The sequence below is a fragment of the Protopterus annectens genome, chromosome 4.part0 (assembly GCF_019279795.1).
Source record: "Protopterus annectens isolate FY-2018-M chromosome 4.part0, PAN1.0, whole genome shotgun sequence".
In the NCBI taxonomy this organism is placed as follows: Eukaryota; Metazoa; Chordata; order Ceratodontiformes; family Protopteridae; genus Protopterus; species Protopterus annectens.
In genome coordinates this window covers 1,060,547,265-1,060,571,735 of record NC_056733.1, presented here as the reverse complement: position 1 = coordinate 1,060,571,735, position 24,471 = coordinate 1,060,547,265, and the positions used below count along the sequence as shown (strand labels likewise).

Here is a 24,471-nt window from a genome sequence, read left to right as displayed (position 1 = left end):
TTCATACAAGCAAGCAATCAAAAACATTAGTAAAACTTTTAAAGCACATTACTAGAAAAACGTAGTAAAGATTCATCAGGATCACAATAGGAAAAAAAAAATTCCAGAAGTCAAGCTTATCTCCAGTAAAACTCCATCTTTGCACCAACTGTGTAAGGAATATACACAGTGTATAACATTTCTATCACTACTGCTCATCAGATGTGAAAACATCCACTGGAAGAACTGTGCTCCTAGCAACCTTCCAGTCACTTCACCGTGCAACTTAGCAGACACTACAGCTACGAGCTACAGGTGTTCACAGCTTGTTACAGCACCTCACAGGGTGGCCTTCTGCCAGAGATTCTGGCCATGCTTACTCACTTGCCCTGCAGGACAGAAAAACTTTAAGGAAGGAGCCAACAATCTTAAATTTAGGACTTGAGAAAAAAAAAAAACATTTAGATTCCAGTAGGAAAAATAAAACAGTCCTCCACACTACCACTGTGCCTTGTAGGCAAGCCTCTAGCATAGTATGCAATAGAGAGCATGCCTCCCACAGGAAAACATGCCATGCAAACAGTCTAATTTATAACAAACCACAAAAAATAATAAGGATAAACACTACATTTAACAGTCATTATAAAAATGTTAACTCTAGAGCCTTTTAACTGAACAAAGTGCTAATTCTGCACAGCTCAGCTTAAAAATATCACAAAGAAAGATGTCATCCACTCTACAAAAGTGCCCCAAAAGTAATGCACAATAAAGCAGGAATAAAAAGTAGGGAGAGAGCTTCAACTATGAATCCATGAAAGGCTGCAATCTGTTGCAACAGTGAGCACAGCTGAACTCTACTGTCTCAGTCATTTATGTACTCAAAATTTCAATCTCTTTTTTAAAGTTTTAATTTTAACACTGGGCAGAACACCTAACAAATCCAAAGCCATGCAGAGTTGCCAGGCATCATCATGTAGATGGCTCTTGTAAGCAAAGCCTTCTTGTCTTGGAAATGCAATCCAGCTTGCGGTTACTTTATGCAGTGTTTACCAGGCTGCTGACAAACTATGAAGAAAGCTACAGTGGTATGGAACACGTTCTTTTAGGTCTCTGAGTAGGCTTAGCCAGAGCCGCTGCAAAAGCAAAAAACCTGCAATCCAATTCAAAATGGTCTACCAAGAAGGGAAAATGCACTTTGCTGTGAACAAAGCTGATTTGTTTAAATCTCTGGAATGTAATCAAACAGCTGCCTCAGAGGACATATAAACAATTGAACTAGATTCAAAGGACGAAGGTGCAAAACAGGAAACTTTTAAATTCACGTAGAAGTCTGACATGACCTACTGCATAAAAATGACAATACACTCCTGCCCTTAAACAGTGTACAACTTTCAAAGCACACTTATCTGTGCATTAACCAAGCAAGTGAACCAGTCCCCCTTGACACTTTCAGTCATGACAAAGCCCAAGCATGCAAAAGGTAAATATGACAATGGGAATCTAATGCAGTCTTTCAGTTAGCACGTTTTGGGAGGTAGGGGAAAAAAAGAGTACAAAGAAAACCTACAAAAGGTACAGCTAGAAAGTACAGTTTTGTACCTACCATAAATGTAGATGCTCGAGTGCTAATACAGCTGCAGTCATAACAGATGGGTTTTCCTGCCGTCAAGCGGGTCCTCGGTCGGCCGAATTCCAAAGTCTAGGTCCGGTGTCGGATGTCGTCGCTTCTTCCCTGACGTCAGTGCGACAGGGGTATAAAAGAACCAGCCGACGCCATTTTCTTCAGTTTTTCTTGCCCCAGATGTCAGGTGCCCCCAGAAGGAAGGCAAAACATAAATTTATGTAATAATGCAATGCAATAAAAAAAAAACTTTTAGTTATGTACTTACCATAACTTCGGATGTATGGGATCCATCTCGCCTACATTCATAACTGATGGGCTCGGAGCCGATCCATCGGCTCCGACTCGGCCAACTAATACACTAGAACGAAGTCTCTTATTGGCTGGGCTACTCCCTATCCCAGGATGCACTACACCTGCTTCCCCAGATCTTGTTTGTTCGCTTTCATACATACATGCAAACACAGAAAAAATAGTAGTCACTACAACCAACTAAAGTTCTTCAAGAGAAGATCTCCAAATGGAACTACATCTCCTCTAAATCCGAATGGAAGGGGGAAGGAGGGTGGAGTGCATTATGAATGTAAGCGAGATGGATCCCATACATCCGAAGTTATGGTAAGTACATAACTAAAAGATGTAATGGGATCCTATCTCACATTCATAACTGATGGGACAGCGTCCCTAGCACCTAAATCCCGGGTGGCTCATTGGAAAACACTCCTGAGAACTGTGGAACCAAAAGAAGCCCTGCCTCGAGAAACCACATCCAATTTGTAATGAGAAATGAAAGTGTGCGGAGAAGTCCAGGTAGCCGCAGCACAAATATCATCTATTGATAATTTGGAGTGAAAAGCTACAGAAGTAGCTATTGCCCTGGTAGAATGAGCCTTGACTGGAAAGGGAAGCTCTTTGTTAGCCTGTGAATAAATGAAAGAGATACAATCTTTAATCCATTTAGCTATGGAGGTTTTAGCTACTGGTTGACCCAATTTGTTTATTGCAAAGGAAACAAACAGTTGATTTGATTTCGCGTCTGAGCGGTTCTATTCAAGTAAAACGCAGTTGTCTATGGACGTCAATTGATGCAAGATATATTCTGCGTTATTAGAGAACTCTGGAAAAACACAGGGAGCTCTATAGTTTGTTGAATACAGAAAGAAGAGGCTACCTTTGGTAAAAAGGAGGGTTTAATTTCAAGGACACTCTATGTTTGTGAAAAATCAAATAGGAGGATCAGAACAAAAAGCTTGAAGTTCTGAAACCCGCCTGGCCGAAGTTATGGCCACTAAAAAGGCCGTTTTCCAGGACAGAAATTTCAAATCGCAGGTAGCAGCTGGTTCGAAAGGGCGGGCAGTTAAGGCAGCAAGAACCATATTCAAGTCCCAAGGGGGGACAGGGTGAGATACTGGAGGCCTAAGGAGCCATGCTCCTTTAAGGAAAGCCTTACAAAGTTTGTGAGACATCAATGAAGGTTCAAAGGAAGCATGAAAATTAAAGATAGCTGCTAGCTGAACCTTAATGGTGGAAACTGAAGAGCCCAACTGAAAAAGAGAGGCCAAGAAATTCAGAACCTCCGATACTGGGGCAGTAAGGGGGTCTATACCTCGTTTGAGCCCAGAAGGCGAACCTTTTCCATTTGCTGGAATAAAGTTTGACAGTGGAAGGTTTATGAGAAGAAGACAATATGTGGATCACCTCCGGAGAAAGGGAATTGTCTCGGACTAAGGATGGAAGTGGAGTAACCATGCCGCCAACTTCAAAGACCTGAGAGACAGGTGAAGCCGTCCTGAATGATGAGTCAACAGGTCTGGCACCGGGTCCAGAAACCATGGACCTTCTACCGCATGCCTCTGTAGGAAAGGAAACCAAACTTGACGAGGCCAGTGCGGGGCAATCAAAATCATCTCGCTCTCCAGGTAAATGGCCTTCTGTATCACCCTCGGTAAGAGGGGAACCGGAGGGAAGGCATAAAGAAGACCGGGGGGCCAAATGTGGGTCAGAGCGTCCCTGGGAATCTGTCCCTCGGAGGGGAACAGCGTGATGAACTTTCTGCACTTCGCATTGTGAGGGCTGGCAAAGAGGTCGCAGCAAGGGAGGCCCCATTTGGCGAAAATTTTCGCAGCCACTCTCTGGTTGAGGGACCACTCGTGGGGTAAGAGAATGGTCCTGCTTAATCTGTCCGCAATCACATTGGATTTCCCCGGTATGTGCGTTGCCATTAGAAAGCGGTTGGTAGCTACCGCCCAGTGCCAAAGTCTCATGGCTTCTCTGCACAGTGGGTAAGATCTGGTTCCACCTTGCTTGTTTATATACCAAACCACCGACATGTTGTCGGATTGGATAGCAATCGGACCTTGCGGGAGAGCGTGATGGAGAGCTTGCAGTACCAAGAGTTCCGCTCATCTCCAGGATATTGATATGCAAATGCGTTTCCTGGCTTTGCCATGTGCCTTGGACCGACCTGTCCAGGTAATGACCCCCCCACCCTACCTGGGAGGCGTCCGTGGTCACAGTGGCAACGGGGGGTTGAGGAATAAAGGGTCGCCCCTGGTCGAGATTGGATTGGAGGAGCCACCAAAGCAGATCCCGACGGCAACTCTCCGTGATCATGACTAAATGGTTCAAGGGAAGTTCCTGATAGGACCATTGAACCGACAGGAGCCATTGCAAAATTCGCATGTGAAGTCTGGCTAAGGGGACTAAGAGTATGGTTGACGCCATCAAGCCCAACAGTTGTAGTATCAGATGGGCTGGAGCTCTTGATAGGGGGAGACAGGATTTGATTTGGTTTTGCAGAACCTGAATTCTTGCTGCCGGTAAGAAGGCGCGCATCCTTTTTGTGTCCAAGTCTGCGCCTATAAAAGTAATACGCTGAGATGGCTGTAGTACAGATTTTTGCCAATTGAACGGAATCCCCAAGAAACGGCCCAAGGTGAACGTGGCGTTGAGCGCCTGGAATAGTAGATGCTCGGAGGTGGCAGTAAGGAGCCAGTCGTCTAGATATGGAAACACTTGGAATCCTAGACTCCTCAGGTGAGCAGTCACCACTGCCAGACACTTGGTGAACACCCTGGGGGCTGTGGTGAGACCAAAGGGCAGTGCTCGGAATTGGAAATGACTGACTCCGAGGCAGAAGCGTAAGTGTCTCCTGGACTCTTGAGCTATCAGAATGTGATAGTAAGCGTCCTGGAGATCTATGGAGCACAACCATGCATCCTTCTCCAGCAATGGAAGAATGGATTGAAGGGTGACCATTCGGAATTTGGACTTTTGCACAAAACGATTCAATGAACTGAGGTCCAAAATGGGCCTGAAGTCCCCTGTCTTTTTTGGTACCAAAAATAATCTCGAGTAAGTTCCTGATCCGATCTGGTCGGTGGGGACAGGCTGGATGGCTCCTTTTTCTAGCAGCTTTGAAACCTCTATTGCTGCCTGATCCCGCTGACTGGGTGGTACGTCCGGGATTTCCCTTAAGGAAAGGGGGGGCTTGTTGAAGGGGATGAGATAGCCTCCGGTAATAATGCAAAGCACCCACTGATCGCTTGTTATGGATTCCCAAGCTTGTGGGTGCGCAAACCGACCCCGACTGGCTCGAGCTGCACAGTCGGGCAACAACTCAGGGACGCTGGTTGTAGGAAGAACCACGAAAGGAATCGCGGTCTCCAGAGTTACGGGGGCCTCTGCCGCCTCTGGGGCGGCGTCTTCCTGAATCCCCCCCCCCTGCCTCTGGAGGGGGAATCACTGGGTGGAGTAGGGAAAGACTTCTGAGATTTTCTGAACCACATTTTCCCTCTCCTCTGGGCCTTGGGGTAAGGCCTAGAAGGAGCAGAAAAACGGGCCCCAACGGCAGTCAAAGTCTTGCCCTCCTGCTCGCACTGAGTTAGTGTGTCCTTCACCTTGGGTCCAAACAAAGATGACCCATCAAAGGCGTCGAAGAAGACTTGAAGGCCTCCGCAAATGAACACAAGCGTAACCAGGCGTGTCTCCTGAGGGCAACGCCTGTTCCCGCTGCTCTACTCGCCCCCTCGGCCGCATACGAAATCAGCCTCATGGACGAGTTCACGATAGAGAATAAGGTAGTCATCTGGGCGCCAACAGCAGGGGCCAGCGCCTCAGGTAGATTACCAGTAAGGGAGTCATTTAGCTCTTTAAGGAGGTCCCTTTGGAGCCTGGTAAAATGACAAATAATTCCGCGACTGTAAGGTAAAGGCCGCTGAAGACAGGGTACGCTTCCCGTACCTATCCATACTCCTGGAATCCTTATCAGGAGGGTGGACAGACGTTGAAGCCTCTGCCACGTCCTGCTGTGTGGCAGAAGCCACCACCATAGCATCGACTGGAACACCTTTAGTCAGAAATTCCTTCGGGGGGGGGGGGGGGCTGAAAGAAACTTATTGGGTCTCACAGGCACCGGTTCCACAGAATCAGGATGTTCCCACGCCCTTTGAGAAACCAAATCAAGGAGTTCATCGAAGGGCGGAGACACCCAGGAAGCGGAGGGCTGGGCCCCGAAGACCTTGAGGAAGACTGACTCCTCAGCTGAAGGGGTTTTGGCCTGCCAATCTCCTCTCCGTCTCAGAATCTCCAGGATATCCGAGAAAGAGATATCATACGAAGATGATTTGGGGGACCCTTCCGCGTCATCGAGGTCAGTATCCGATGTAACAGACTCATCTTGGGAGTCCACGTGCTTCCTCTTGCACAATTTCTTCCATGGGGGCTCGTCCGAAGAAGTTTCGGACGGACCCCCCAGAAGAAGGGAACCCCCGATGGGGGTATCCTCAGGCCCTGGGGCCCAGCTGCCGGGGGACTGCAACAAAACAGAAGCACCAGTTCTCCAGGTCTAGGGACGGTGAGGTAGAAGCCTGCTGAGCCGGCAAAGGCATGGCCAGCGCGCTCCTCATGGCCTCAAAGACCGGACCTCCAGACTCCATGGAGATCACTGGTCTAGAAGCCACGATGGCACTGGGAATTCCGGCAGCCGATGGTCCGAGGGGAAAACTAGGCACCGAGGCACCCAGCCCCAAAGTGTTCCCCTCGGGCCCGGCTGAGGAAGTCCCAGTACCAAACCCTGAACCAGAGGACAGGGTAGGAACCATAGTCGGAGCCGACAGACCTCGAAGAGGTCTCAGCTCCGACCGTATGGCTCCGCATTGCTTCACCATCACCGACTCCAACGGCTCCGAGGAGGTTGGAGGGGGGATCGGTTCCGAAGCCAACTGGGCTGGAGCCGAGACCATTTGAGCAAAAACTGGAGACTGGAAAAGCCTCTATCACCCTATCCAGATCCGAATCAGACAGTTTCGAAGATTTAGAGGAGGTAGACAGACGAGAAGACTTTCCTCTCGGCTCCGAGAGAGAAGGGGACCGGCTCTGAAAAGGCTCCAACACTATCAGCGCCGGATCCGGCTCAGCATGAATAACGATCGGTGCCGAGGGGGAAGAGTCTGAGCTGCACACCTCCACCGGCTCCGAAGCCATTGGAACCGATGAAGGAGATTCGCCTCTCGATACTCCAACCTGTGGCTCCGAAACTAATGGAGCCGAGGAAAGAGGTATCGAGGCAGACCCTTCGAACCTCGGCCCCGAAGTCAGTGGAGCCGAGGAAGAGGAGGTCGACTTTTGCTTTTTAGCAGTCGGTTCCGACGGACTTGTCGGAGCAGACGATCTTTTCTTTTTGGAGGTAACAGGAGGATCTAAAGCTTCTTCAAAAGAGGGCTTAATAAGACCCTTCAAGATGAGTTTATTTTTGCGCTCTTGAAGAACCCTAGAGGAGAAAGCATGACAGACACTGCATGTCTCCTGTAGATGTTTAGGCCCCAAACAATACATGCAAATCGAATGACTGTCTAATAGACATTTTGTAATTGCACCGAGTGCATTTCTTGAATCCTGACTTCTGCTCTTTTGACATAATGAATGATATAACAAGCAATATATATGTAACAAGGTTTGCGCCAACTGTATAGCGCGAGAAACAAGGCACGAGCTCTTGAGAGGGAGATTTACCTCAGAAGAGAACACAGTGAACACACACACCACCACAAAAAACAACGGTCCAAGCCCTCTAATTTAAACGGGCTTAGCCCGAAGAAAAAATAATAATAACACCAAGTCTTAAAAAAAAATAGGACAAAGGCCCACTAACTTAAACGGGCCTTGCCCGACAGCGAAATAAAGTACCTATAATCACTTCACACACAAGTTATCAAAAAACACACAATTTACAGAGAGTAGCTGTTAAAACAGCTGTTTTATCAATATTCAGAGGAAAAAACCTAAGGTCAAAGACCAGTAAAGGTAAAGAAAACCACTTAGCTCCAGCAAAGTCGAGACCACGTCCAGCTTGTAAAGCGGCAAACGAGATCTGGGGAAGCAGGTGTAGTGAATCCTGGGATAGGGAGTAGCCCAGCCAATAAGAGACTTCGTTCTAGTGCATTAGTTGGCCGAGTCGGAGCCGATGGATCGGCTCCGAGCCCATCAGTTATGAATGTAGGCGAGATAGGATCCCATTACATCAGTAGTTGCAAGCAAATACACCATAAAAGAATACCCCAATCATGTTGTATGAGGTGGTGTTAGCAATTAGGCCTGTCCCAAGAGGGGAAAGGAGGGAGGGAAACCTGGACTGCAGCTGTATTAGCACTTGAACATCTACATTTATGGTAGGTACAAAACTGTACTATGTTCATCGTGCATACAGCTGCAGTCATAACAGATGGGTAGAATCCCAAAGCTAATAAAGGGGTGGTAGGCACTAAGTGGAACTAGGTGGAGCCAGGATGCCCTGCAAGACTGCAGTGGCAAAGCCCGCTCTAGATTTGGAGTATAATGGTAGGTGACAGTGCTTGGAGAAAGTATGTACAGAACTCAAGTGGCTGCTTCCAAAATATCTTTGGTAGGAACCCCCCTGAGGAAAGCTGCAGAGGTAGCTGTGGCCCTTGTGAAGTGAGATCTGATGCCTGTAGGTTCAGTTTTACCATGAAAAGAGTAACAAAAGTGAATGCAGTGGGCTATCCATTTTGAGATTGTCTGCCTGGAAATGGGCTTCCCTTGAGCACCTGTAGCACAGGACACAGTTGCTCTGATTTTCTGTAAGGCTTTGTTCTGTCCAAATAATAACAGAGCTGTCTGTGAATGTCCAAGGAATGTAGTAGTCTCTCCCCTTTGTTTTGTGGATTAGGGTAAAAGGTAGGTAAGTGGATAGCCTGATTCAAGGCTACCCTGGATACTACCTTTGGCATAAAAGAAGGGTTGGTTCGTAAGGAAACTCTGTCCTGATGGAAAATGATGAAAGGCTGCACAGCCATGAGGGCTTGTAGTTCCGAAACCCTGCGTGCTGAGGTGATAGCCAGAAGGAAGGCGGTTTTCCATGACAAATACTGCAGTTCTGTTGAAGCAGCTGGCTCAAAAGGAGGCAGGGTCAGTTTTTCTAGAATGAAATTGAGGTCCCAAGCAGGTACTGGTTGCTTCCTTGGGGGTTTTATATTCTTAGCCCCACTGAGGAACTGTCTTAAGAGGCTTGAATTACAGCAACAGCTGAAATTTAATCAACTGACCATTGCCCATAAAATTCTTTATCAACCTGCTAAGACACCCATACTATCTAACCTTATTCTTCCCTACAATAACCTGAGATCCCTAAGATCTTCTCAAAAACTCCTCATAAATATTGTCAAATCAAACAATAGAGCTGGAGACTCTCTTCACTAACACTGTTGGGAAAATCTGGAACTCACTCCCCACTGAACTTTCTACACTCCCCTCTATTTCCTTGTTCAAAAATAAACTTAAGCTCTTCCTTAAAACTCATTGGATGTGCCCCTGTACTAAACCTGACTAACCTACACACTCTCACTACTTGTTTCAACCCCACCTTATATGCTCTAGCTACCTGTTTCTACCTCACTATCTCAGCTCAGTAACATTCTCATCAGAACTCTACTACCATTCTACCTCCACTACCTAACCTTCCTATTAGTATACTCTCACAAAAGTTCCAATCTTCTTGATTTGAACTTACTCATCTTCTGTTCCAATCTTACTTTCCTCTTCTCACCTCCTTTTCTAGAATTAAATTATTTGCTTTATTATCTCCTTTTCTGAACAGTTAAAACACAGCTTCATGATAAATTGTATTATGTTTAGCCAATATCTTGTGTTATATACTCTATATACCTGTAACCACTTTTAGCTATACTTCCTTAGTTATTATTAATGTAGTTGATCTCATGTATTTACTTCTGTAGATATATACTGTTATTGAAGTTTGGAGCTTATCTCCCCGGGCCTCTACTGAAAATGGACATATATCCAGCTAGACTAGCCCGGTCAACAAATGTAAAATAAATAAATAAAATAAAAAATAAGAGAGGGTGAGAGAATAAAGGAGGATCAGTGTTGTATTCTGCAGAAATGGCTGAGGCATGGATTTTGATGGAGGAGAATGAAAGTCCACTGCTTAGCATCTCAGCTAGGTACTGTAATATTTGAGGTAAATTCAGTATTGGCCCTTTTTCTGATTCCAGGCACAAAACCGTTTCCATTTTGCGGAGTAGGCTTTTCTAGTAGAAGGCCTTCTGGCCTCCAAAATGACATCCTGCACCTCCTTGGAGAGTAGGGTCTGTTGTGAATTTAAGGAATCCTCCATGCAGCTAGATTGAGTGTTTTCAGCTGACTGTGAAGAGTTTTGAAGTTGTGCTGAGTCAGTAGAAGAGGCATTAGAGGCAGGATCCATGGTGGGAAAAGAGTCAGGCTCCTCAGGAGTGGGTACCAGTGTTGTCTTGGCCAGTCTGGAGCAATGAGAATCATCTTTGGTCTGTCTGCTCTGGCTTTTAATAGAACTTTGGGCAGCAGTGGAAGCGGTGGAAAGGCATAAACTGTCATTGTTGTCCAACTGAAAGAGAGTGCGTCCACTTTCCAGGCCTGTGGATTTAAGGTCCTTGAGCAGAATTTTGTCAATTGGTAATTTCTGTGGGTGGCAAAGATCTATGTCTGGCCTTCCCCATGCTTGAATTATCTTTGTAAAAACTTGAGGATGCAACTTCCATTCGTGTGGATCTGTCTTATTTTTGCTTAGGTTGTCTGCCAGCGTGTTTTCCTTGCCTGGCAGCAACTGTGCTTGAAGTTGGATTTGTAATTCCAGAGCCATGTTCCAAAGAGACATGGCTAGCCTGCATAGGGGGTATGAATGGGTTCCTCCCTGTTTGTTTATGTACCACATCACTGTGGTGTTGTCTGTCCTTCTCAATAGCTGGCCTGGATGCAGTAGGTCTTTGAAAGCCACAATAGCATTTATTACTGCTAGCATTTCCTTTTGATTGGTGTGTAGGTGTTTTTCTTTTTGGGACCATTTGCCCTGAATTCACCGATCTGTCATGTGCGCCCCCAAGGCGTAGTCCGAGGCGTCTGTTGTGATGACTTGATTTGCTTGAGGCTTGCAGAATGGGAGACCTATGTTTCTTTGGCATGCTTGAGCCCACCACAGAAATTCCTTTTGAAAACATGGAATCCGTGGTATTATTTCCAAACTGTGGCTGTGATGAGACCATAGGTTTTTTAGGTACCATTGAAGTTTCCTCATATGCAGCTTTGCACATGGGATTAGCAGGATGCAAGATGCCATGAATCCCAGAGCCTGCAGGATTTTACTTGCAGTCAGCCTGGTGAAGGTTGCCAGTTTTCTGAAGTATTGAGTTAGTTGCCCTTGTTTCTCTGGCATGAGGTAGGCCATCTGGGTATTTGTATTCAAGCTGGCACCCAGGAAAATTATTGTTTGAGAGGGTATTAGCCTTGATTTCTTTTTGTTGACTGTGTATCCCAGAGAATTCAACAACATTATTACAAACGCCAGATGTTTCAGAAGTATGTGTTTGCTGTCCGCTTGGATCAGGCAGTCGTCCAAACATGGGTATATTTGTATCTCTTGAAGTCTGCAGAAGGCAATTACTGATGCCAGACATTTCGTGAACACTCTGGGCGCAATAGATAAGCCGAAGGGCAATGCAGAGAATTGATAATGGGTTGAACCTGCAAGAAATCTGAGGTATCTTCTGCAATCTTGTCTGATTGGGACATGCAGGTATGCCTCCTTGAGGTCCAATGTTACCAGCCAAGACTCCTTGCCCAGCATGGGTAGGAGCTGCTGTAATGTGAGCATCTTGAATTTTGTGCAGTAAATATGTGTTTAGGATGGATAGGTCCAAAATAGGTCTCCAATCTTTGCCCTTCCTTGGTACCAGGAATAGTCTGGAATAAAAACCTTGACCCTGTTCTTGTGCAGGTACCTCTTGAATAGCTTTCATGTCCATGAGATCTGAAATTTGTTTTTGTGCCTCTGCCCTTTGATTGTGTGGCAGGTTTGGCATGCCTCTCATTTTTGGAAGGGTGTGAAAGTGGAATCTGTAGCCTCTGTCTATATTGTCCAGGATCCATTTGTCTTTTGTGACAATATGCCAATTTTTCGAAAATAACGCCAGTTTTCCGCCTAAAGGTGCTGCCAATTGAGCCTTGCTTGGCATGCAAAGGGGAAAGTCATTGGTTCTGCTTTTTGAATGGCTGTGAACTGTCCCCCACCTCTTGATGTAGGTGCTTGCCACTGTCTGCCTCTAAATGATCCTTGAGATTGCCCTCTACCCCTCGGGCGCCTGTATCTACCTCTGAGGTCTGTCCGTGGCTGGAAAGGACCAATTTTTTGAAGGCCAATTTCTACTGAAATGTGGAGGTTGTACCTGTAGGAAATCTTTCAGTGTTTGCATTGATTTTGCCTTTTCCTCCATTTTCTTTAATACCTCCTCAGCTTTAACACCAAACAATACATCTTTTTGAAGAGGTGCATCTAGTAGTTTAGCTTTGACATGATCTGGTAAGGTTTGCTCTGAGCCAAGCATGTCTACGTATGACTGATCCCGTAACAGCAGCTCTACATGAGGCCTCTAAAGCATCAAAACCACATTGCAAGGTATGTTTACCCACTTGCTCTGCACTATGCAACAAATCCTGCAACTCCTTCAAGTCTGGTTGTTCAGGTTGTGACATTTTGCTTTTCAACTGAGATAAAAACTGTTGATACTTTAACATATGGAACTGACAGTTTAATGCCCTCATGGTTAAGGTGGCAGAGGTGTATACCTTTGTCCCCCACCTTTCTAAAGCTCTGGAATCTCTCTCTGAAGGTAATGGATTTTTGGCAGTGGAAGCCTTAATTCCCTTGGGACCCTGTGAAATAGTTTCTGGGTCAGCCGCATGGCTTTTGTATAGGAATTGGTGTGAATCAGGAACCCGGTAATACCGGTCAGGCTTGACTGGAGCTGGAGGTAAAGAATCTGGGTTAAGGCTGGCCTCTGAATACACATCATCTAGTATGTCTAAGACAGGAGGGATAGCCAGAGGCCCTCGCTGAGGGAGCAAGAGGAAATCCCTGAGCCTTTTCTTGGAGTCTGAGTAATCTTGGCCTTCCCAGTGGAAGTGTTCCCTCAAGGTATGCAAGGTTTCCCCCAAAAGAGTAGTCCTCAGGGGCGGAGACAGAGGGAATGGACTCCTCTGCATCAGAATCTTCAAAAGGGGAGTATGAATGTTCCTGGTCTTCAGAATGTTCTGAAGTAATGGAGGCCTGGTCCGAGGAAGGGTATTCTTCCTCCACTCTGGGCCTTTTGTCCGAGGGGGGTTGAGAACCCCCGATAAGAGTAATCAAATCCTCAGCCATTTTGAGCATCTGCTTTTTAGGCATGGGGCCTTGAGAGAGGCTCTGTGGAGCTTGTCTCTTAGAATGCATGGCTGCTTTAGATTTAGTGAAAGCCTTAATGGAAAAAGAAGAAGGCCTGAAGACACCTTGAGAGGTGGCAGGCCTGTCTAAACTCTGAGTTTCCCCGCCAAGAGTGACTTCGGTATCTGTAGTCGGGGTGTGGGCCGAAGAGACTGCGACCTCGGGCACAGAAGACACCGCTAATGAAGTGTCATCGGTAGTCAGGGGCTGTGTAGGCGCCTCGCTGAGAACCGGAGCACCAGTAGTCGGCTTTAGCGTGGTGTCGGTAGAAGTCGCAGACCTCGTATATCGGTCCTTATCTTTGCATCTTTTACTCAAAACTGGAGTCGGATTATCCGACGACAATGTAATTAAACTTTTTGCCAAAATAGTGTTGGGCGAACTCCGTGAGACGCTTAATAGTGCGTCTGTTGAATGTAGCACAAAAACGACAGGCCGAGACGTCATGGTCTGGGCCTAAGCAAGGAATGCACAGGGAATGGAAATCCTTATGCGGTATTTGCTTCCCACATGAAATGCAATTAACTTTGACATCGGCCTGAGGCAAGAAAAGTTTCCTCAACGGGGTACTTAGCTTTCAAGAAGACTTTGGTTGAAAAATACTCGTAATCTCAGGAGGTGGCCAACCGGCACTTGCGAACTGCTTCGGGCACCGCGCAGCAAGAAAGACTGAAGAAAATGGCGTTGGCTGGTTCTTTTATACCCCTTTCGCACTGATGTCAGGGAAGAAGCGATGACATCCGACGCCGGACCTAGACTTTGGAATTTGGCCGACAGAGGACCCGCCTGACGGCAGGAAAACCCATCTGTTATGACTGCAGCTGTATGCACGATGATCATCATTCAAAATGTGTACAGTGCCTGAAGGTCAGGCCTGAGTCAGACTGCATATCCTATGCCACTACAGTGCCAAAGTCTTGCAACTACAAAATTCTCTTAGCTGCGGTAGACATTTGGAAAAAAAAAATTTATTCCAAAGGGAAAAAAAAAAAACTTTTAATGCAAGCAAATATATGTGCAATAAAGGTTTTCACATTACTTCTAAAACAAAGTTTAAATCCTAAGTAAAATTTTTTAATTTTTTTATTTATTTTACATTTGTTGACCGGGATAGCCCGACTGGATGCATGTCCATTTTCAGCGGAGGCCCGAGGAGAAAAGCTCCAAGGGTAAGCAGATACAGCATTACATAATACCAGCATTACATATTACAGACTATTTACAGAGATTACATAAGTAAGCAAGTTAAACAAGTTCCACAGGTTACAGTTAATCCTGAGCACAAGTCAGGATTAAATTAAATTACACAGTAAAAGCATTCATTAAGGAGGCTTGACATAAAAGCATCCCTAGAAACCACTTTTACTGTACAAAGGGAAACTAAAGGTCCCCATGAAAAGAAAAGAAAAAGCAAAATAATGGACCATAAGAGTAAGACAGCCTTAGACCAAACAATACAGCTAACCTAGAACAAAGAGTACTGTATGCCAAGAGAAAAGTACGGTTGTGTACACTTAACATAAATGTAGATGTTCTAGTGTATTCACTGTTGCAGTCATCACACTTGGGTTATCTGCCTGCAGGTAGCCCTCAGTCGGCCCGAATACCAGAGTCTTAGTATTTCTGTGTCGGATGCCGTCGCTTCTTCCATGACATCATTGTCGTCAGGGGTATAAATATAGGCAGCAGATGCCATTACATCAGTTTTTCTTGCCCCAAATGTCAGGAGCCCCCAAATAGGGAGCTGGTATATGGTGGGGAACACCACCAGTAAAAAGTAAATACCAACGCCATTAGGAATGGCCATAGAGAGGACAGGTAGAAAGAAAGCCAGGGGGATGGAGGGGGGGGAAACCAGGACTGCAACAGTGAATACACTCTAATATCTCCATTTAGTGTACACAACTGTACTATGTTCTTTGTGTTCCACTGTTGCAGTCATCACCACTTACGTTGATTCCCAAAGCTGAGGAAGGGTGGAGGCAGTCAAGAGGTGTTAGGGCTGGCTAGTAGGCCTTGCAAGACCGCTGTAGCAAATCCAGCCCTGTATTTAGAAAAGACCAGTAAGTGGTAATGCTTGGTGAAGGTGTGTAAGAAAGTACAGTTGTGTACACTTACCATAAATGTAGATGTTCAAATGTATTCACTGTTGCAGTCATCACATTTGGGTTATCTGCCTGCAGGTAGCCCTCAGCCGGCCTGAATACCAGGGTCTTGGATTCCTACGTCAAATGCTCTCTCTTCCGTGATGCCATGACGTCAGGGGTATAAAACATGCAGCTGACACCATTACATTAGTTTTTCTTGTCCCAGATGTCAGGTGCCCCCACAATGGGGAGCAATTCTATGTTATGGTACCCCTCCAAAAAAAAGCAAATACACCACAAAGCTTAAATACACCAAACAAGAAGGAAAGGTAGAGCCAAGAGAAGTTCCCAGCTATTTCTTGAAACTCACAGCAGATGCTCTTGCTATCCCAGTCTCCATCTCACAAACAGATCAATTGTTGAAAACTGTGTGCCCAAACTCTGGAAAATATCCTATGTTACACCCATACATAAAGGCGGGACCTCCACTGAACTTGACTACAGACCCATTGCTTTACTCTCCCCCCCTGGCCAAAATCCTAGAAAAATGCAACAATACCCAGATGCTAAACCCATCACCTAGACAGCAACAACCTGTCACCTACTCAGCATGGTTTCAGACCTGCCCATAGAACCACTAGAGTCATCCTCTGCTTCACAGACAGTAAAGAGTCTCAAAAATGAAGGCCTACAGGTGTCAACTCTTTTTTGGATATGTCCAAAGCATTTGACACAGTCTCACCAAATCCTGCTAAACAAACTAAACCAATATCATCTATCACATTCCACTGTTACCTGGTTCCAAAGCTACTTAACTGACAGGTACCAAGCTGTGAAATGGGAAAATTCTCTCTCTCTCCTCAGCTGCCCATAACTATAGGAGTCCCACAGGGTTCTATCTTAGGACCACTGCTATTCACAGTCTTCACAAATGACCTCCATACCTCCACACAGCATGCATCTATAATTCAGTATGCAGATGACACTACCTTAATCTGTGCTGCACAAAACATTCCCACCCTCCTGCAAACAACTCAACTAGCATTCTCTGACGTTGAAAACTACCTTACCAAAGCACACCTTATCCTCAATCCAAAGAAAACTAAGCTTATGATTATAACTAGTTCTAACAAAAACACTAACAGTTAATTCACTATCTACTCCACAAATGCTACTCCAATTGCTCCAGTGGCACAGGCTAAGCTATTGGAAATAACAGTAGACTTGCACCTAAAATTTGACAGTCATCTCAACCTGACTATTAAAAAAGTACATGCCAAACTGGGGTCACTACCATATCAAACCATTTCTTACCAACACCACAAGATCAGCCATTGCTCGCTCCCAACTTCTATCCACCCTACTCTATGCATCTCCCATTCTGACTAATCTCAACAAAACTGAACTAAGCAAAATGGAAGCCTGCTATAACAGAATTGCCCGCTTTGCTGCAATTTGCTCATATAGAACTCATCACTGTACTGCTTCGAGACCGCTCCACTGGCTTGAACTGCCCAACCTCCTAACCTACAATCAGCTCTGCCTCTGTCATTCTATTACCTCCTCAATAAGTGTCCTGCCCTCAAAAACCTAGTACATCACTCAGCCAAAAGGCCTCTTAGATCATCAAGCAAACTACTACTAGAAGTCACCAACAGCTACAATAGCTTTGGAGATGCACACTATATAGTAGTTCAGTAGCTAAAAAATGGAACTTTGTCCCTACTAGTATTCAAAACACATCATCCAAAGCCTCCTTTAAAGACCTCAGTGCCATGATTGCTCCCCAGGCCAGTGAAAGTGGATAACGTATACATACTAAATCTAGAGCACTTGATAATAGTTTTCAATCTTACAAACACTGGCTAATCTACAATGTATGTACTGTACCCGTGTACTATGTATGTATTCTACCTATGTTCCAAATTTCAGCTGTACACCGCAAATCTATTACCTTTATTTTTAAAATTAATATTTTTTTTGTTTGTTCTCTCCACTATAACTGTTTATGTGCCGCATACCACTGTAAAAACATCTCTTGTAATTTGTGTGCATACTGATCATGTCTAAATAACTAAATGAGTCTGTAATTTTTCTTTGTAGAGCTTTTCTCCCCGGGCCTCTGCTGAAAAAGGGCCTTTTCGGCTCAGACACCCCCGGTTAACAAATGTAAAACAAATAAAATAAATAAGTCAGGGGGCTGGAGGGAGGGTAACCAGGACTGCAACAGTGAAGACACTAACATCTACATTTATGGTAAGTGTACACAAAGTACAGCTGTGTACACTTACCATAAACGTAGATGTTAGAGTGTATTCACTGTTGCAGTCATCACATTTGGGTTATCTGCTTGCAGGTAGCCCTCAGTCGGCCTGATTAATAAAGTCGTGGGTCCTGCGTCTGTTGCTGTCCCTTCTTCCATGACGTGAGGTCATCACAGGTATAAAACATGCAGCAGACGCCATTACATCAGTTTTTCTTGCCCCAGATGTCAGGTGCCCCCCTAATGGGAAACAATTAAATATAAAAGTACAAAGATATACCTCCAACAAAAAAGCAAATACACCAAAAAGGCTTTTAAGCATAGTAAAGGAAAGCAGAGGTATAGCCAAAAGAAGTTAGGGGGCTGGAGGGAGGGTAACCAGGACTGCAACATTAAATACACTCGAACATCTACATTTATGGTAAGTGTACACAACTGTACTATATTCGTGTTTCACTGTTGCAGTCATTACATCTGGGTAGATTCCCAAAGCTATTGTTGGGAGAAGGAATTTAGATAGCATTAGGGCCAGCTATAAAGGCCCTGCAAGACTGCAGTGGCAAAGCCAGCTCTGGATTGAGAGAAAATTGGTAAATGATAATGCTTGGTGGAAGTATGTAGAGAACTCCAGGTAGCAGCTTCTAGGATGTCCCTGGTAGGGACGCCTCTGAGAAAGGCTGTAGAGGTAGATGCAGCCCTGGTGGAGTGAGGTCTGAACCCCTGGGGATAGGTTTTCCATGGAGCTTATAGCAGAAATGAATGCAATGGATTATCCATTTAGAAATGGTTTGCTTTGAAATAGCCTTCCCCTCTGCCCCGGCAGCAAATGCCACCAGCAGTTGTTCAGATTTCCCTTGAGGTTTAGTCCTGTCCAAGTAGAATCTAAGTTGTCTGTGCACATCTAAGGAATGCAGTATCCGTTCCCCTTTATTCTGTAGATTGGAACAGAGATTTGGCAAATCCACACTGGATACCACCTTAGGCATGAAGGATGGATTGGTTCTGAGGGACACGCTGTCTGCATGAAAGATCATGAAAGGCTCCAATGCCATAAGGGCCTGTAATTCAGATACCCTTCTAGATGAAGTGATTGCTAAAGGGAAGGCTGTTTTCCAAGAAATAAATCAAGTCTGCAGTAGCAGCTGGCTCGAAAGGAGGTAGAGTGAGGTTCTCCAAGACAAAGTTAAGGTCCCAGGCTGGGGTTCGAGCTCTCCTGGGTAGTCTCAAATTTTTCACCCCTCTGAGATGCTGCTTGAGCAGTGGACGAGAGAAGAGGGGTGGTTCTGTGTTATAATGAGCTGAAATGGCTGAGGTGTGGATTTTAATGGAGGAAAAAGACAGGCCCTTGTGAAGCATCTCAGTTAAGTATTGTAAAATCTGAGGTAAATTGGGCGCTGCTGTGCTCATCCCTTGAGACTGGTTCCAGGCACAGAATCTTTTCCATTTTTCAGCATATGATTTTCTAGTACTAGGCCCGCCTTGCCTCTAAAATGATATCCATCGCAGGTTTGCTGAGAGATGGTAAAGGAGAGATTAAGTAATTAGCCAGGCTGCAAGGTTCAGTGTTAGAAGCTGAGGGTGCAGAATCTGGTTCTCCTGCTGTGACAGCAGGGAAGAAGTCTGAGGCAGGTGCCTTGGAGATAACCGTGACACTGCGCAGGAGAGGGTACCAGTGTTGGTGTGGCCAGTCTGGAGCAATCAAAATCATCCTTGATTTGTTCGGTTTGATTTTTAGTAGTATTTTGGAGAGCAGAGGCAGAGGGGGGAAGGCACAGACTGATAGGTTTTTCCAGCTGAAGGACAGAGCATCCACTTTTTCCAGGCTTGTTTGTGGGGAGTTCTTGTGCAAAATTTGTCCAATTGGTAGTTCTGGGGAGAGGCAAACAGGTCTATATCTGGGCTCCCCCATTTGTTTGTCAACATGTTGAAAATCTTTGGTTCCAGTTTCCACTCTTGTGGGTCCGTGAGATTTCTGCTTAGTCCGTGTGCCAGTGTATTTAATTTTCCTGGCAGGAACTGAGCTTGTGGGTGCACTTGGTAGCTCAAGGCTGTGTTCCACAATGCCATGGCTAGTCTGCAGAGGGGGTAAGAATGTGTACCCCCTGCTTGTTTATGTACCACACAGCAGTGGTGTTGTCAGTCTTTACCATTAGTTGTCCTGGAAGAATGTGGTCCTTGAAGGCTGTCAGAGCATTCTGTACAGCCAACATTTCTTTTTGATTGATATGCAGGTGCATTTGACTAGGGTTCCATTTGCCCTGAATGCACTTCCCTGCCAGGTGAGCCCCCCATGCATAGTCTGATGCATCGGTTGTTAGTGTTTGGGCAGCAGGGGGTGGTGTGAAAGGTAGTCCCTCGTTTTGGTGGCAGGCCTCTGCCTACCAAAGTAACTCTAGGCGTAGGCAAGGTATGACAGTAATCATTGTTTCTAGGTCTTGAGAATGTTGACACCATAGGCTTTTTAGATACCACTGTAGTTTCCTCATACGCAGTCTTGCATATGGAATTAGAAGAATGCAGGAGGCCATGAACCCCAAGGCTTGCAGTATTTGTCTTGCAGACAGCAGGGTTTTTGTGGCCACTTGTTTGAAGTAGGCTGTCAAATGAATTTGTTTTGCTGGCATGAGGTAAGCCATCTGGGAAGTTGTATTCAAGCTTTCTCCCAGGAATATAATTTGTTGACAGGGTACCAGGTGTGATTTATTTTCATTTATGGTGTACCCCAGACAAGTTAGAACCCTTTTTACAAAGGCCAGATGATTCAAAAGCATGTCCTGGCTTTCTGCCTGTATTAGACAATCGTCCAGGTATGGGTATATTTGAATATTTCTTTTCCTGCAAAATGCAACAACTGGAGCTAGGCACTTTGTGAATACCCAGGGCGCAGTAGATAAGCCAAAGGGCAGTGCAGAAAACTGCTTTAAAGCATAGGTATCTTCTGCAAGAGTCTCTGATTGGGATGTACAGGTATGCTTTTTTTAGATCTAGTGTTGCCAACCAGGCAACTTTGCAGAGCATAGGATGTAAATGGTGAAGAGTCAGCATCTTGAATTTTGGAATCTCCAAAAAAGTGTTTAGAGTAGACAGGTCCAGGATAGGATGCTGCCATGAATTGTCTTTTCTGGATACCAGGAAAAGTCTCGAGTACAAACCTTGACCCTTTTCCTCTTCTGGTACCAGTTGAATAGGCCCCATGCTTGAGAGAAAGTACCTGTTTTTGGGCCTCTGCCCACTGATTTGGGGATAGTTCCAACCACCCACCTGGTGTTGGCAATGTGTGGAAGTGAAATCTGTATCCCTGGGACACTATTTAAAACGCATTTGTCCTGGGTAATGAGTTCCCAATTCTTTGCCTGAAGAGCAACCTTTCCCCCCAAGGGGCAGTCAGTTGAAAAGTGCTCGGAAATTTTAAAAGGAAGTCAGAGTTTACCATATGGGGGTCTTATTCCCAGATTTGGAAGTGGAGGCCCCCCCAGTGCTTGGTTCTGTGTCCCCTGGGACTGAAACCTGGGGTTTTGCTGTGTCTGGGTTTGGCTTGAGAATACCTAGAAGGGGCTGGAAAGGACCAATTCTTAGAGGGTCAGTGCCTACTAAATCTAGGAGGCTGAACTTGTAAGAAATCTTTAACAGTTTGCATACATTTAGCTTTATCTTCCAATCTTTTTAAGAACTTCCTCAGCCTTGTTGCCAAACAAGCGGCCCTGATTTAAAGGAGCATCCAACAATTTAGCTTTAACATGATCAAGCAAAGATTGCTCCTTAAGCCAAGCATGCCTTCTGAGCACAGACCCAGTAACACCAGCCCTGCAAGAGGCCTCTAATGAATCAAAACCACACTGCAAAGTATGTTTTCCAACTTGTTCAGCAGAATGCATTAAATCCTGTAATTCTTTATTTTCCACAGTCAGGAATCAAAATCATTTTCTGTTTAAGCAGTCCAATAACATGTTGCTGATGCTTTAACATATGAAACTGGCAGTTTAAAGCCCTAATGGCCAAGGTTGCAGATGTGTAAACCTTCTTACCCCATCTATCCAGCACTCCGGAGTCTATCAGAAGGGGTAGGATTTTTAGCAGAAGCCTTAATGCCCTTGGGCCCCTGTGAAATAGTCTCTGGATCTGCAATAGGATTTTTGAAAATGAACTTGTGGGACTCTGGGACCCTGTAGTACAAGTCAGATTTTCTGGGAGCAGGAGGCAGGGAATCGGGGACCAAACTAGATTCCGAAAAAGCATCAACAATGTCTAGTACAGGAGGAATAGCTAAAGGCCTATGCTGAGGTAGAAGGAAATCCCTAAGCCTCTTTTTTGAATTAGAAAAATCCTGGCTTTCCCAGGGGAAATGCTCCCTTAGAATATGCAAGGTTTCCTCAAAAGAAAAATCCTCAGGAGGAGAAGCAGAGGGAATGGAGTTCTCTGCATCAGAATCTTCATAAGTAGATAAGGGCAAATCCAGATCAGAAAAAACAGAATCCTGATCAGAAGATTCATCATCAACTTCAGTCCTAGGCCTCTTAGAAGGGGGGGGGGGGTTGGCTACCCCTGATTAGAGTTATTAGATCTTCAGCCATTCTTATTTGTTTTTTAGGCATAGAGGCCTGAGAGTCGTTTTTTTAGGCATGGATCGAGATTTAGGCCTAAGTAAAGAAGGAGGCGTCGGTTTAATATGCAAGTCCGTGCCTGCACAGTGGCTCCGGACCCATCCAAGGTAGAGACATCCGCGGGTTCCATAGTTGAAGCATCTTGCGGCATACCAGACTCCGAATGGGTCTCAGTAGAGGCCTGTGAATCAGAAGTAGTGGGTATCAGGGGCTGCGAAAGTGCCTCACTAAGTACCAGCGAACTGGCGACTGGCTTAGAAGCGTCGTTGGCAGTTTTGGACCTCAGCGGCCCGTCTCTGTCTATCTTTGCATTTTTTTGGAATCCTGGTAGTCGGATGGCTAACAGACGACATTTCTGGATAATTAAACAGAGAACAGAAATATTTAGAGGCGAAAATATACAGATGAGGGATAGTGCGTTGATTAAATAAAGCACAAAACCGACAGCAAGGTAAGTCGTGGTCAGGGCCTAGGCAAGGAATACAGTACGAATTAAATTTTTTAACTTTTACTGACATCGGTAAGGAGCAAGAAAAAGTTTCCCCAACGGGGTACTTGGCTTTAGTTGAAGTTCTGAAACTCAAACGAAAATTTCAGGAGTCGGCCGACTGGCACTTGCAAACTGCTTCTGCTACCACACGGCAAGAAAGACTGATGTAATGGCGTTGGCTGCATGTTTTATACCCCTGACGTCATGGAAGAAGAGAGAGCAACCAACGCAGGACCCAAGACTTTGTTAATCAGGCCGACTGAGGGCTACCTGCAAGCAGGTAACCCAAATGTATTGACTGCAACAGTGAAACACGAACAACATCTGTACTATGTTCTTTGTGTTTCACTGCTGCAGTCATCACATTTGGGCAGATTCCCAAAGCTAGGGAAGGGAGGAGGAAGTTAGAAAGCATTAGGGCCAGCTATTAAGCCCTGCAAAACTGCAGTGGCAAAACCAGCTCTGGATTTGGAAATATAGACATGTGGTAATGCTTGAAGGTATGTACAGAGCTCCAGGTAGCAGCTTCTAGGATGTCCCTGGTAGGGACACCTCTGAGAAAGGCTGTAGAGGTAGATGCAGCCCAGGTGGAATGTGATCTTATCCCCTGTGGGGTAGGTTTTCCATGGTGCTTATAGCAGAAATTAATGCAATGGGCTATTCACTTAGAAATGGTTTGCTTTGAAATTGCCTTCCCCTCTGCCCTTGCTGCAAAGACAACTAGCAGCTGTTCAGATTTTCTGAGGTGCTTAGTCCTGTCCAAATAAAATATAAATTGGCTGTGCACGTCCAAAGACTGCAGTATTCATTCTCCTTTGTTTTGTGGATTCGGGAAAAAGGTAGGCAAATGAATGGACTGATTAAGGGCCACACTAGACACCACCTTGGGCATAAATGAAGGATTGGTCCTGAGGGAAGCCCTGTCTGCATGGAAGATAATGAAGGGCTCCACTGACATAAGGGCCTGTAATTCAGACACTCTTTTTGCTGAAGTGATGGCTAGAAGGAAGGCTGTTTTCAGAGAAAGAAATTTCCACTCTGAAGTTGCAGCTGGCTCAAAAGGAGGGAGAGTGAGCTTTTCCAATACAAAGTTAAGGTCCCAGGCAGGAGTAAGGGCTCTCCTGGGGGTCTTAAATTTTTGGCCCCTCTGAAGAATTGCTTTAGCAGGGGATGAGAGAAGAGGGGTGGTCCAGTATTATAATGTGCTGAAATGGCAGAGGCATGAATTTTAATAGACTAGAAGGATAGGCCCTTGTGGAGCATTTCTGTTAAGTACTGAAGAATATGAGGTAAGCTGGGCACCGTTGTGCCCATCCCCCTAGTCTGGCTCCAGGAACAGTATCTTTTCCACTTTTCAGCATAGGATTTTCTAGTACTAGGCCTCCTTGCCTCCAGAATACATCTAGCACCTGCTTACTGAGGGATGCTATTGGAGAGCTCAAGGAATTAGCCAGGCTGCAAGGTTCAGGGTTTGAAGCAGAGGGTGCAGAATCTGGCCCGCCTGCTGGGACAGCAGGGAAGGGGGTCTGAGGCAGGTGCCATGGTTCCAGCAGTGTCATACTGAACAAGAGGGGGTACCAGTGCTGGCGTGGGCAGTCTGGTGCAATCAGTATTGTCCTTGGTTTGTCCTGTTTGATCTTTAGCAGAACCTTCGAGAGGAGAG

General features: G+C 45.5%; 1 protein-coding gene across 1 annotated transcript in view; it reads right to left on the bottom strand.

The window, feature by feature from the left end:
* The window catches only part of HSPA9 (heat shock protein family A (Hsp70) member 9), a 1,477,986-nt gene that overhangs the window by 207,867 nt on the left and 1,245,648 nt on the right, over positions 1–24,471 (bottom strand). The window lies entirely within an intron of this gene.